The sequence below is a fragment of the Mauremys reevesii genome, linkage group 11 (genome assembly GCF_016161935.1).
Source record: "Mauremys reevesii isolate NIE-2019 linkage group 11, ASM1616193v1, whole genome shotgun sequence".
Lineage (NCBI taxonomy): Eukaryota > Metazoa > Chordata > Testudines > Geoemydidae > Mauremys > Mauremys reevesii.
In genome coordinates, this window is record NC_052633.1 from 12,926,098 (window position 1) to 12,940,400 (window position 14,303).

The following is a 14,303-nucleotide window of genomic DNA, read 5'->3' on the forward strand; positions in this document are numbered from 1 at the left end:
GAATAGATTATTGCCCTTATATAAATCAATGGTACACCCACATCTTGAATACTGCGTACAGATGTGGTCTCCTCATCTCAAAAAAGATATACTGGCACTAGAAAAGGTTCAGAGAAGGCAACTAAAATGATTAGGGGTTTGGAACAGGTCCCATATGAGGACAGATTAAAGAGGCTAGGCCTTTTCAGTTTGGAAAAGAAGAGATTAAGGGGGGATATGATAGAGGTATATAAAATCATGAGTGGTGTGGAGAAAGTAGATAAGGAAAAGTTATTTACTTATTCTCATAATACAAGAACTAGGGGCTACCAAATGAAATTAATGGGCAGCAAGTTTAAAACAAATCAAAGGAAGTTCTTCACGCAGCGCACAGTCAACTTGTGGAACTCCTTACCTGAGGAGGTTGTGAAGGCTTGGACTATAACAATGTTTAAAAGGGGACTGGATAAATTCATGGTGGCTAAGTCCATAAATGGCTATTAGCCAGGATGGGTAAGGAATGGTGTCCCTAGCATCCGTTTGTCAGAGGGTGGAGATGGACGGCAGGAGAGAGATCACTTGATCATTACCTATTAGGTTCACGCCTTCTGGGGCACCTGGCATTGGCCACTGTTGGCAGACAGGATACTGAGCTAGATGGACCTTTGGTCTGACCCAGTATGGCTGTTCTTATGTTCTTATTACAATTTCTGATTTATAGGGAAAATGATGGCTATATGGAGCAGGGATGCACTATGCAAGATACACAAACATGAAATGTGGCATAAATATTGGGAAATTGATCTTCTGTACCAGAAGCTTTTCCCTTTTCCCTAGAGGGCTGGCTGGGCAAGTTTATTAATAAGCAGTTTTTAACAACTATAATAATTTTTAAAATGTAGGTAGTTTTGGTAGGTATTGTATGATTTGGAATTTTAGATATTCTTGGTTTCATACATCTGGTTCACTTAGGTACCTTTTTCCCCCAATGTTCCTTTCATAAGCAAATAATAAACATTGTTATTGACTTTTGGAAACTTTTAACTTACTGAGAGAGAGGTTGACCTGCCTAATATTGCATGTCTGTTCTTGTTTCTTTGGGGTTGGAAGATGCTAAAATTTCCTGTGACTTTTCACTCTGATTGGAAATTTCAATAAGTTTAAGTGAAACAGTGACATCTAGTGCCTGAAACTACACATTTGCTTAGACTCAAATCCTTTGAATTATGAGATTTGCTAAAACTTAAAAGGAAGTAGTACTCTCTATGACAGATTTGGAGCTGATATGTAATAATGTTATGAATACTGAGATGTAACAATTCTATGAACATTGTAGGTAACTGAGTCAGCGAGAGGAAGTTATTGTACTTTGGGTTATTAGAATATCTGGTGTGATGGTATTGATCTAATTTATATTCGGGCTAGTGGAATGTTAATTATCTGCCTATAATGCCTAAATTCAGTGGGATCTGTACATGAAGGTGAGGGAATGTCTTCCCAGATAAGAACACCCGAGTACACACCTGAAAGACAATGAAACAACCTGTTAGTTTCAAGGATCCTGTCTTCAACCAGTTGCATACCTTGTTTTGTCAAAGCTCGAAGTTACCAGATCAAAGGGCTATGAACAGTGAAAAAATGGCTTATTTCTGGTGGAGGGAGCTGATTTGCCAGGTGCTCTCCAGCGAGTTATCCATGAGCTCCGACATGGAGACACTCGGATCCAGAGAGAGGCTCTGCTTTCCTCTTCCATTCTTGACTTGTCTTGAATCCACATCAATGTGAAGCTGTAAGCAGGATGCGGGTAGCATTCCGGGCTACAAGTGTGTAGGGTGATGGAGTGATTATAAATACAGGTGGGGGCTGTTTGGGGGCAGAGGTAGAATTGGCAGGTGATTTGGCTTTCAGGGGTGGCATTGGAAGCACAACGTTGCTAGGCTCATCTTGTTGTAGTGTTGAGAGCTCAGCAACCTTTCTCTAACTGTATGGCCAACATTCATCCTAATCCTAATCTGGATTTGAGCATTTCTTCCTCAAACCATCTCCAATAATAACAGAGTACACAGTTTAAATTCCTATCTGTATCTTTTTGCAGATACAGACTAACACTGCTGCTACTCTGAAACCTGTCTCTTTTTTGTTTCTTTAAAAGAAATGGACTAAGGGAAAAACCAGTAACATTCGCAATATGTTGCTAACCGGGATTTGTATGGAGCTTTGTGTATTAAGTACACTGGCTCTCCTTTTTCCCGTCAATTCTCATCTCCCTCCTACACCTATCACATGGGAATTAGTAATACTTTAGGGAGATCAGCTTTCTTTCCCAAAGAAGCACCTCTGCTTGGCTGGATAAAAACAGGAATGTCTGAGTACAGATGTGATCATTCCCCTCTACTCAGCACTGGTGAGGCCTCATTTGGAGTACTGTGTCCAGTTTTGGGCCCCACACTACAAGAAGGATGTGGATAAATTGGAAAGAGTCCAGCGGAGGGCAACAAAAATGATTAGGGGGCTAGAGCACAAGACTTATGAGGAGAGGCTGAGGGAACTGGGATTGTTTAGCCTGCAGAAGAGAAGAATGAGGGGGGATTTGATAGCTGCTTTCAACTACCTGAAAGGGGGTTCCAAAGAGGATGGATCTAGACTGTTCTCAGTGGTAGAAGATGACAGAACAAGGAGTAATGGTCTCAAGTTGCAGAGGGGGAGGTGTAGGTTGGATATTAGGAAAAACATTTTCACTAGTAGGGTGGTGAAGAAGTGGAATGGGTTACCTAGGGAGGTGGTGGAATCTCCTTCCGTAGAGGTTTTTAAGGTCAGGCTTGACAAAGCCCTGGCTGGGATGATTTAATTGGGTTTGGTCCTGCTTTGAGCAGGGGGTTGGACTAGATGACCTCCTGAGGTCCCTTCCAACCCTGAGATTCTATGATTCTATGATTCTGACCCATGTAGGTATTCAGACATTCTCCCTCCATCGATGTCATTGGTAGCTACTGCTGTGCCAGCCATGCACCAGTCCTCAATCCATAATAAGAGCAGCCCATTTTCTACCTCAGGAGAACCCAGACTCAAATGTTCTTGGGCATAAAAATGTATTACAGTGGGTAGGGGAAAAGGAGGGAAATACACTCATTTGCTGGGTGTGTGTTTCTCTCTCCTACCATTAGGAATATTAATAGGATTTTGGTGTGAACTCCAAGGGGATGAGAGAGTCCCTGAATGAGTGTGTGTGCAATCTACATGGCCTGGCCTCTGTCAAAGAGGCTACCTTCCTGCGTTGGTTTCATTTTTACAGACACAGCGATGTTCACTGAAGGCATGCAGGGATTAAACTGGAAGCATGGTAGTCTCCTGGCAGCTATGCTGAGGTCCACAGATGTGCAGCAACTGGGAGTGGCATGAACAGTCATCCCCACACCGACCCAGGGCCATCCTTAGAGTGGATCACAAGCTCTTGAATTCAGTTTGCTTTGGAGTTTCTCTTTTGGTGTGTGGCTTGTGGGGGGACTATTTGGCCTGATGGGAAACACCTGAGAAGGGTTTGGATTATCTTCCCCAGGTGAAAATCCCCTCTCTTCCCCTCTACCCAGGGTGTTCAACTAGGAAGAGGACTGAGGTTGATGTCTGTCAGGGAACAGTCCAGGTAGTTTTGCAGGAACAGATAGCAGAACATAACATAAGAACAAACTGGTTGAAATATTTTTGCTGCTTTGATTTTAATATGAAAATTTCCATCTTTGAAACTCTTCTGTTTCCAAAATGAAAAGAAAAATTGATTTTTGATGAAAACCTTAAACATTCTGCCAAAACTTTTAGAGAAAAAATAAAGATTGTTCCCCCTACACTAGGAATTTAAACAAAAAGAATTGTCACCTTCTCTGTTCTTTACAGCTGGCTGTAGTCTTAGTGCAGTGGGCAAGTGAAATGTTAACGAGGGACATTCAGCTGACACGTAATGCTGTATATACCCAGGGTTCTGCTTAGATTTCGGTGGATGTTGCAGAGAACGAATGAACATTTGCTCCCATTTTTAAATGAATTTATGCTCAGTGTGTTCATAACCCTTCTGTGTTTGCTCTGCAGGAACATTCACTGTCTGTTTCAGGGCAGAGTAACAGCTCACATTTCAAAAGCAAAAATATGGTAGCCCCACCCGGAGCTAACAGTTCACAAGCAGTTGGCAGCCTGAGATGTGTTTTGCTAGTAGCATTAACTGAATAAAATGGTCCTCAGGGTAATTCATGAAAAATAATTAAATAAAATGAACATACCAATCACTGCAAATAATTTGCCCAACTCTGACTACCTAGCATTCCCATCACTGTGGATTGCAGCTCATTTGTGTCATTCTAAACTCCACAGCTGTGCCTGTTTTATCTATTTTAGGTACTTACATGCTCTCAGTGACCATAATATCTGAGCACCTCACCGACCTTAATGTTTTTTTCCCCTCAGAAAACTCCTGTGACAAGAGCTATTGCCCCATTCTACCAATGGGAAACTGAGGCACCGAGATACTAGGTGACTAGCCCATGATCAACCAAAGCATCTGTGGTAGAGCAAGGAATTGAACCCAGGTGTCCCAAGTCACAGAGTACTAACCTAAGCCGTGGGCTTTCCTTCTCTTGTTTACAGTTACCTAAGTATTCAGGCACCCAGGTTGTTCATGTACTTATTAATTAATCATACAAATTAATGTATGATTTTAGAGGGCTCAGATTCAGGAAGGGGCCACTATATTGAGTTTGGGGCCAAACGATTTCCCTGCCCACCCTCCCCAATATTTTTGACTAACTATCGAGCTGTTCATACATTTTTAGCAATCAAAAATGTTGATGAAATATCAAAGTTGGTGATTTTTTGTTGACAATTTTCAAATACCTGTTAAAAACAAAAACTTCCTGACTTGTTTTTGAGCAATTCTAGTCCAAAGTCCTTTCAAATATTTAACAGTCTGTTATATCCTGTTCAGCATTAGCCCAGTGGTTGGGTCACAGAAGACCCATGGCAGTAGTTGGCTCAAAGTTTGGGTTCTACTTTAGGCAAATCAGGGAAGGCCTTGGGCTGTAGGCTGTGACAGCCATATCTCAGCAACCCAACAGCAGGGGAAGGCGGCCGTAAACATTTCTCTGAAAGCAGTGCTACAGTCCTAGACCCAGCTGGAAAATGCTGACTCGGATTCCATGTATAACACTTCCTGCATTGGTCGGGGGTGTGGGAGGGGGTACTGTGGATATTAAAGCTGAGCAAGGAACTGGTTTTTCTGCCTAGTGATCATACCAAAACATCAGGGGAAATTGTTTCAGGTCAAGCTGAAACAAAATGTGGGGGTTAGTTTGTCTCCCTTTTGGGGTTTTCCTTTTTTATAAAATAAATAAAATCGAGTTAAATTTCTAAATTTCTAATTGTTTCAAAATGGTTTCTTTGGAAAATATCTAAATGAAACATTTTGACTTTTTCCACACAAAATAATTCGCCCAAAACTATTCACCGAATTTGAACCACATTCACAAATAGTTTTGATCAAACTGAAACTGTATTTTTTGGGCAAGTAAACTTAGAAAAAAATCCACCCAGCTCGAGAGGCAGTTGAAGGGCAACATTGGGGTTGTTTTCGAGCAGTTTGAGGGCATAGTCCCCAGGATCAGAGCCACTCCCGAGTTCTGCTCTGATTTATGCTCCACTTTCCCTGTAATGTACGCCCACAGGCCTCAATTATTTGAGACGTTGGGGTGGAGAACTATGCTGTGTGTGTGTGTGTTTCTGCTTTACTTGGGGTTCTTGATGGAAGAAACTTCATAAATCCATGATAATAGTTCCTGAAAAGGCTCCTTTCTACATAAATCTTCTCCTGTGTGGCCTCTGCCTGGTATGTTGTGTGTGTACATCTCTGCTGGCAGAAGAGCTGCAGAATATAGACAGGTATATGTAGAGTGGATCTGTGTGGACAGTTTGTGGGGTTGAGGAAGTTTAGATCCCAGCTGGAAAAAGCACTTAGGCCCATGTTTAATTTTAAGCATGTGAGTAGACTCAGAGGAAACGGGATTATTCCCATGCTTAAAGTGCTTTTCTGGATCAGGGTTGTCATCTTCGAAGGAGGTGGCTTGAAATAAAGAATTGGGGGGAAAACACTAGTAAAATGATCAAATGCTGTTATAGCTCAAATCCAACTGAAGTGAAATATCCACACCTCATTGATACGAAGGACAAGAGGAAGAAGGGATTTCTTTCATTTAAAGAGCCATTGTATGGTACAAGCAGCCGTTGCTGAACTCATTTTTCATTTACGAAGCTCAAGTTTATTTCCTGGATTCTTAGTATTACACACATCATTTATTCTATCTAGACTGGGTTGGGGGATGATGTAAATCATGAGTGGGAATTAATGATGAGTTGTGCTTACATATAACCTCTTGCTTTCCAGAGGACATCAAATGGAGAATTAAATCATAAGGGTTTAACACGGGTAGGCAACCTATGGCACGAGTGCCGAAGGTGGCACACAAGCTGATTTTCAGTGGCACTCACACTGCCCGGGTCCTGGCCACCAGTCTGGGGTGGCTCTGCCTTTTCATTCAATTTTAAATGAAGCTTTTTAAACATTTAAAAAAACTTATTTACTTTACATACAACAATAGTTTAGTTCTATATTATAGACTTATTGAAAGAGACCTTCTACAAATGTTAAAATGTATTACTGGCACGCGAAACCTTAAATTAGTGTGAATAAATGAAGACTCGGCACAGCACTTCTGAAAGGTTGCTGACCCCTGGTTTAACTAGTTTTTTTCTTTACTCTTTTTGTTTTGAAAGCACAATTGCTGGGGTTTTTTTGTTGGTTTGGTTTGTGGGTTTTTTTGGCAGTGGTGGTAGAGGTGGAGTTGTGGAAGGGAACACTGAAGAAAAACCATACTGTCACCATGTGCCAAATACAGTATTCCAAAACCAGAAATGACTGCTTGATTTGACAACATTTTCTAGTACAAATAAGCAGGCAGCATGATATCTGTTCATAATGTTAAATGTTTGTTTCTTACTTCTAAGCAGCCCACTAAAAGAAATTGCTGGCTTTTGATTTATTATACTCTTGTTTTTCACTTGACAGTTTTTGGTTTAGCATTTCGAAGAGTGCTTTTCTGCTATATCACAAAACAGTCCATTATCCTTTAAATTGGAAGATGTTCTTATCGCTGTGATGTTAGGAATAAGTCTGCTGCAAGAGACCAGATGGCTATGGAGAGTAGACTTAGGTACATGTTAGACTTTTTTCTAAAGGGTCAACTTTTTTTTTTCTTGTTGTCGCACCTCTGCATTTTACTTACGTTTTTGATAAATCACTAATATAGGTCCTGATTCAGACAGGTTCTTAAACTCAAGTTTAAACTTTAAACTGAGAAGTCTCAAGTACCCTAAGCCTGTCTTGAAATCAGTAGGACAACTTACATGCTTGAAGCTAAACTTGTGTTTAAGCATCTTCCTAAACAAAGGACAACAGTTTCTACCTACCATGGTTTATGTGTAAGGGACCGTTATTAGAAAGTGGTTAATGGGATGCAGGCCTGTTCTTTTGAAGCATTTACAGTCTTCCTGATTTATGCAAAGTACTTATCGCCTTGCTGCTTCTCAGAACTGAGATTAAAAAATGTAGCAACTAAATCCACAGTTGTGATTATTAATGAAGCTTTTATTTCATCACCTTTCCCTAATTATTGTTGATGGAGAAATGGGAAGTGTCCTTGCAAGTGACAGCTATTTCTTCAGATAGGTAATTTTTAATTGGCATCATAAAATGACTAATAAAGTGTTGGGTGTTTTTTAAAAAGGTCAACATGAAAATGGCAGAACAAACATAATGGCATGATTAGGTCCAGGTTTATCTTTTCTGCTTAAGGGGACTCTTAGTCATTCTGTAAAATTAATAGTACACATCATAAAACACACGACTTTGCCTAGCGAACGGAAGCACATTAGGGTTTTCAAAGCAATTCCTTGTAGGTTTGTTTTATGAAGTCCAACCACTAGAAAACTCATTTATTTATGCCTCTGCAAATCCTGAAACACTTAAGTCAGTATAAATTCTGATTAAATATTAAGTAAAAACATCTGGCTTTAATGTACACTTTAAGGCCAATTCAAATAAGGTATCGCAGAAGATCATTATAAATTCAGACATAAATAAATCATGTGGCTGCATCATTTAAAACATTTTTATCATAATGTTTATTGTATTGCAAGCAGTACTTGATGAAAGTACAAGCATAGAATGTCTGTGTGCACGCGAACACGAGTGTAAACACATACAGTATATGTCAGCTGGCCAAGATTTTAATAAGTTACTAGTGATTTTGGATGCCTCTGTTTTTGGGGCTCAACTAGAGACCCCTTATAAAGGCCCTGAGTACAGAGAGTGGAGGTGGAATCCTGGCCCGATTAACTTCAATGAGAGTTTTACGCTGGGTTTCAAAAGGGCCAATATCCTGACCCTTTCAGTGCAGAAAGTCCAGAGTCGGATGTCAGTCAGGATGAGATGAGGTATTTCTACAAGCAGTTCTCCAGGGTTTCCAGGGAATGATACTTCACAGAGCAGCTGGTCCCAGCCATCCCTATTGACATGGAGCTTTTGTCATATAGCGCTTGTTTAAAAGAACTTCTAAAGAGAAGCTCCAACAGTATGGGGCATAGTGTAGCAGAATTTCTCCTACCTCATTTACCCTGCATCATGCAGCTGAGGGGCTGATCGGCCTGTTACACTGCCATTAATCGTTGCATTTCTCAGCTGGGTTTAGAGGGTTGGTGGATACTAAATGACCCAAATGGGAAAATAGATAATTTATCAGAAGTAGAAATTAGAACCGATTGAGTAGGTTGGACCACAAATTGAGTGCCTTTTTTTAACGCACATGAGTGCTCTGTAGTATTCTTTTCTTTTGAGAAAGTGGCCTACTCTTGAAATCAGCTACGAAACCAGCACAGTTGCTGGAGGCCTCAGGATCCTGCCACACACCATCCTAGAAGCAGAGCAGAAAAGAAATCCTCCAAAGGGCTAGAGTGGTTGCATGGAAGCAGCCAATGAGAGAGGCTGCAGGGAGAAGCCAATCAGTGCCCAGGAGGGCCCTATTAAAAAGGAGCTGCAGCACCGGAGACAGGCAGCTCCTTGCTGGAGCTAGAAGACTGTAGATGGTGTTCCTGGCTGGCTGGTCAAAGGGAACTGCAGGACAACAGACAGCTCAGTGCTAGTAGAGACTGGGGTAGTGAGGAAGAGCTCCTGGCTGGCTGCTGGGCCTGAACGTAGAAGGGCCCTGAGCTAAGGGTAAGGTGTCGGTGAAGGTAGGGGCAATGAGGAAGTGGCACAGGGAACTGTAGTCCCTTTTGCTAAAGGGACACGGCAGTGCGTGGCTGCTATTCTTAGGGTCCCCGGGAAGTAGTGGGCAGGCCTGGTTCTCTCCCCCCATAGGCCACTGGGGAAAGGCCTATAATTGGATAGCAGTGAACCCATCCCTCTGAAAGGGACTGAACTGTCAAGTTGCCCAGGTGGAGAGCTGGGGTTAGAACAGACCCAGAGGGTGAAATTATTGTCTCCTGGAAGGAAGTCCAAGGTATCATAGAATCATAGAATCTCAGGGTTGGAAGGGACCTCAGGAGGTCATCTAGTCCAACCCCCTGCTCAAAGCAGGACCAAACCCAACTAAATCATCCCAGCCAGGGCTTTGTCAAGCCTGACCTTAAAAACCTCTAAGGAAGGAGATTCCACCACCTCCCTAGGTAACCCATTCCAGTTCTTCACCACCCTACTAGTGAAAAAAGTTTTTCCTAATGTCCAACCTAAACCTCCCCCTCTGCAACTTGAGACCATTACTCCTTGTTCTGTCATCTTCTACCACTGAGAACAGTCTAGATCCATCCTCTTTGGAACCCCCTTTCAGGTAGTTGAAAGCAGCTATAAAATCCCCCCTCATTCTTCTCTTCTGCAGACTAAACAATCCCAGTTCCCTCAGCCTCTCCTCATAAGTCATGTGCTCCAGCCCCCTAATCATTTTTGTGGCCCTCCACTGGACTCTCTCCAATTTATCCACATCCTTCTTGTAGTGTGGGGCCCAAAACTGGACACAGTACTCCAAATGAGGCCTCACCTGTGCTGAATAGAGGAGAATGTTCACATCCCTCGATCTGCTGGAAATGCCCCTACTTATACAACCCAAAATGCCATTAGCCTTCTTGGCAACAAGGGCACACTGTTGACTCATAGTCAGCTTTTCGTCCACTGTAACCCCTAGGTCCTTTTCTGCAGAACTGCTGCCCAGCCATTCGGTCCCTAGTCTGTAGCAGTGCATGGGATTCTTCCGTCCTAAGTGCAGGACTCTGCACTTGTCCTTGTTGTACCTCATCATATTTCCTTTGGCCCAATCCTCTAATTTGTCTAGGTCCCTCTGTATCCTATCCCTACCCTCCAGCGTATCAACCACTCCTCCCAGTTTAGTGTCATCTGCAAACTTGCTAAGGGTGCAGTCCACACCATCCTCCAGATCGTTAATGAAGATATTGAACAAAACCAGCCCCAGCACCGATCCTTGGGGCACTCTACTTGATACCGGCTGCCAACTAGATATGGAACCATTGATCACTACCCATTGAGCCCGACCATCTAGCCAGTTTTCTATCCACCTTACCGTCCATTCATCCAGCCCATACTTCTTTAACTTGCTGTACAGCCAGATGCTAGGGCTGCAGACACACCTGAACACAAGGGGCCATTCATGAGAGGTGAGTGCCATGCCATTACACAGTGGATGTTATTGAACTTCATATGTTATATATATTATAGATTTCTGTTCTTATTACTACAATTATGGGTCATTTTCAATTTCCTGTTTAAGTAATTATATTTATGGGACTAGAGGTCACACACAAATTTGCCCCTCAGCCAAAACTTGACATATGAGGCTTTAACTAAGGAGCAAATATTCTTTCAAAACTTCATGAACATCCAACTAGCTGATCTTTGTTAGGTCTAAAGAAATAAAACCAATGTATTTTGGACAATTTTAGATCTTTTGGTATTCCATACTGACCATTATAAAAGCAGTATTAAAAAAATTGCAAAAACTTGGTAACCCACTTTATCCTTAGCTACACTGACTGTTTAAAAAAGCGGAAAACACATATGGGTTATTAACATTTAATAGTAGCTCCTGTGGATGTGAAGTAATTACTTTTCCTAATATCTTTCTCTATCAAGGATTTTTGTTGTAACACTTGATGCAAAATGATTCTACTGACATTATAAACTCGAATGTAATGTCTTATAATGTCATCTGTTAGTACTATGAAGGAACCATTATGTTTTGGCTTATATTAGATTAGACATTCACAAACTAAACCAAATCCCAAGACAAGGGCCTGATGACAACAGTCACCTTATGTTTCAAGGTGGTGGTTGAGCTGAATATTTGCAGTTTATGTGGAGGCAGATAGTGTAATTGTGTCCAATTCTCTGCTGGCATAAGTGGTGGAGTTCCATTGACTTGCCAATGGAGTTTTTCCCCTTTACACCAGCCAAATGTCCCGTCTATTATAGGTGGATCCAAGGTTAAAGTCTCCTGGGACTTTTTAAATTTGTGGCATTTGGTGAAGTGTGGCTAAAATAAATGCAGTTCAGAGGTACCTTTATTGGGTTTACTCCTATAAAACATTTTGTTCCCTACATGGGTTAAACTTGAGTCCTGCTGGGATTGTACGGATGGAATCGTTCTATGCAGTGAAAAGGAGGAGGGCGGGGCTAAATTTTGTGCTCCCTGCCCCATGAACCACACAGGGAGTTAAGGCCCTCATTCGAATGGTTCCCCAAAAAGCCACATATAGCTGGGAGGACTTGCAGAGAGGTAAAAGCCACTTGCATGAAGACCTATCCCTCTACATTACCTTCCAAATCTCTTGCTCCTAAACTGGTACATTTTGCAGAAGTGAAAACACTGTCTTTTTGTGAATACGATCCATTGGTGGTGTTTTGTGAGAGTTAAGCGGGTTCATAGGCACCTTTCTGCAAGCATCTCTTGCAGCACCAGGGCCTACAAAGCTCTCACTTTAAGTAGTAGACTCTGCTCATCAGGCATGCATTGCCTGAGAAAATTAAAACTCCTGTAGACTGACAGGGTCTCATTGATTTTGATGGGCTTTGGATCAGGCCTTCAGTGAGTTACACTTCCATCAGCCAGCAACACAGTCCCATCAGTTCCAAGTAAACAGTTAATGTCTGTCTGTCTCTCTGAGAATGTTGGCCAAGCTTTTGGGTAGCCTCTTTATTGAGGAATGTGGATTTAGCAGAAATAGCTAGTTGGCATTTAAAGTTGGTTCTGGTCTACTGACTCCTGTCAGAGGAAGAGGAACAGACTTGGCAATATTAAACAAATGGTAAGCAGTAGGTACTAGCAGTATTGTCTCCTGGCATGTCTGCAGTGAACTGCAAATGACTCCTTTCTGGGTGATCTACTTCAGCTAACCAGAGCCAGTCTAATATTTATTTTTTAGATTTGCCAAAACTGGAACTTTTTATCTGAACTCCCTCCTTCTTCAGTGGTTCAGATATAGTAGAACCTGAGCCAACCTAGATTTTCATTTCACCTAAAAGTTCACCCTTCTTGACTGATGCCTAATTTTGGTTTCTTGGCTGTAGTGCTTTGTGGGGTGGAGAAAAAAGGTATCAAAATGCATTCATCCTCCTTCAAAACAAGCAGCTTCCAGATATGAACTAGTTCCTTGCAGAGAGCAGGATGGCTTTTTTGACTGCACTTAGCCAACATATACTTGGCAACAATCTGTAAATTAGAGTGCATTTTTTTGCCTTTCTCTGAGGAATCTCAGACTGGCCACCACCAGAGGGAGGATCTCACCAGACTAGGTGTCCTTATTGATCTGATGAATGTCATGACCCCACTATAATATGCGCACACTGTGATAAATCGGTGGTGGAATTTTAGCATTAAACCTAAACTTCTTTTATTTGGAGCTTTGACTAAGGGTTTTTTTTTAAATATTTGATGGATTTTGCGTTGCTGATTGAGTCAAGCAGTAATAGGATTTGTCTGCATTCCTCACTCTTGCTAGAAGAAGAGAAGCAGCCTTTGGTTCTAGTTAGCTAGTTTAATAGCCTTATTCTTAGGACAGTAGAGAACTTGGCCATATTTCTAATTCTCATAAAGCCCCATTTAAAACAATGGAAATACTTGGGGTGTATGTCAGTGCAGAATTTGGCCCACACTTAATTAATTTAGATCTATCATCTGTTATGCACATTCACAGTCTGAAATTCAGCTAAATCAGATTGAAGATTTCTATACAGACACCTGAGTTGGATCCTATGATCCCTTTTTTACTCCATTTACTACTAAGCCTAACAAACAGGTTATTTTGTTTTTCAGGAAAGCTTCCACCAGTGCAACAGCACTACTGACGCTCCTTGATAACAATGGCAGGAGAACTAGTGTAGAATAGCTACTTTTAACCTCTGGGTTAGACGCAGAAGTATAAATATTGGCAGCTTGTTGCATTAGTGCTGTCATTGCTACCAGCAGGGGGTGCTATATCACATTAGTTATAATAGATTTCCTAAAAATTGCCAGCATAGACACAATCTAATAATCTAGAGACATATAAACCTAGAATAGGTGGAATTTAGACCTTTTCTGAAGGCATAAACTAATAGGGATGGGTTTACCAACAACTACCGCTTCCTGTATCTTATAGAATTTGCTTGGATACTATGGTGATGATAATTGTAAAATGGACAGATATAGACAAGTAATTGCTTCAGAGAATAACTACTTTGTGCTGAAACAGAATGGATCTTATTCCTTCTTAAGCATGTGTGAGCCATGGGTTTCTGGATAACAAGTAGCAGGTGTACAATAAATAACACTGTTGCAGGTGTAAACTTTTTTTATGACCATGTGAATGCCATTGATTCTCGTGCTTATCTTGTGAATCTGTAGTAGCATCTGTTCCTCCTCTCTCTTCACAGAACTTGGTGCCAGCCTCCTGTCCCAAATTACCCATAGAGTTTGTATCTATGATCACAATGTAATTAGTCTGATGAGAGTCAAGAGATTACAGAGAAATGCTACTAATAAGGTCTAGTTGTATTTGTTCAGGAAGAATGGAGGTAATCTCTAATGCAGACAATCACCACCAGCAGTTTATGGGTGGATCCTTGGACTTCTAGACTTTGGAGAGAACTCAAGGAGTGATAGGTACATATGTTCCCTTGAGATGCTCTCTTCCCTCCTTATGTCCCACATGCTTGCAGGTTTATAATAATTCTCCTCCAGGGGGCA

At 41.5% G+C, this 14,303-nt stretch overlaps 1 protein-coding gene and 1 long non-coding RNA gene across 4 annotated transcripts in view; one reads left to right on the forward strand and one right to left on the reverse strand.

Annotated features, from left to right (window-relative positions):
- Positions 1-14,303, forward strand: part of ERBB4 (erb-b2 receptor tyrosine kinase 4) — a 1,095,893-nt gene that overhangs the window by 84,990 nt on the left and 996,600 nt on the right. The window lies entirely within an intron of this gene.
- The window catches only part of LOC120374438, a 30,090-nt gene that overhangs the window by 6,714 nt on the left and 9,073 nt on the right, over positions 1-14,303 (reverse strand). Inside the window, exon 4 of one of the 2 annotated variants that reach the window (XR_005586096.1) lies at positions 13,915-14,036. The exons of the other annotated variant lie outside the window; for it this stretch is intronic. This is a non-coding gene — a long non-coding RNA (uncharacterized LOC120374438). Of the gene's footprint in view, positions 1-13,914; positions 14,037-14,303 lie in introns of those variants that run through there. 2 annotated transcript variants of the gene reach the window in all.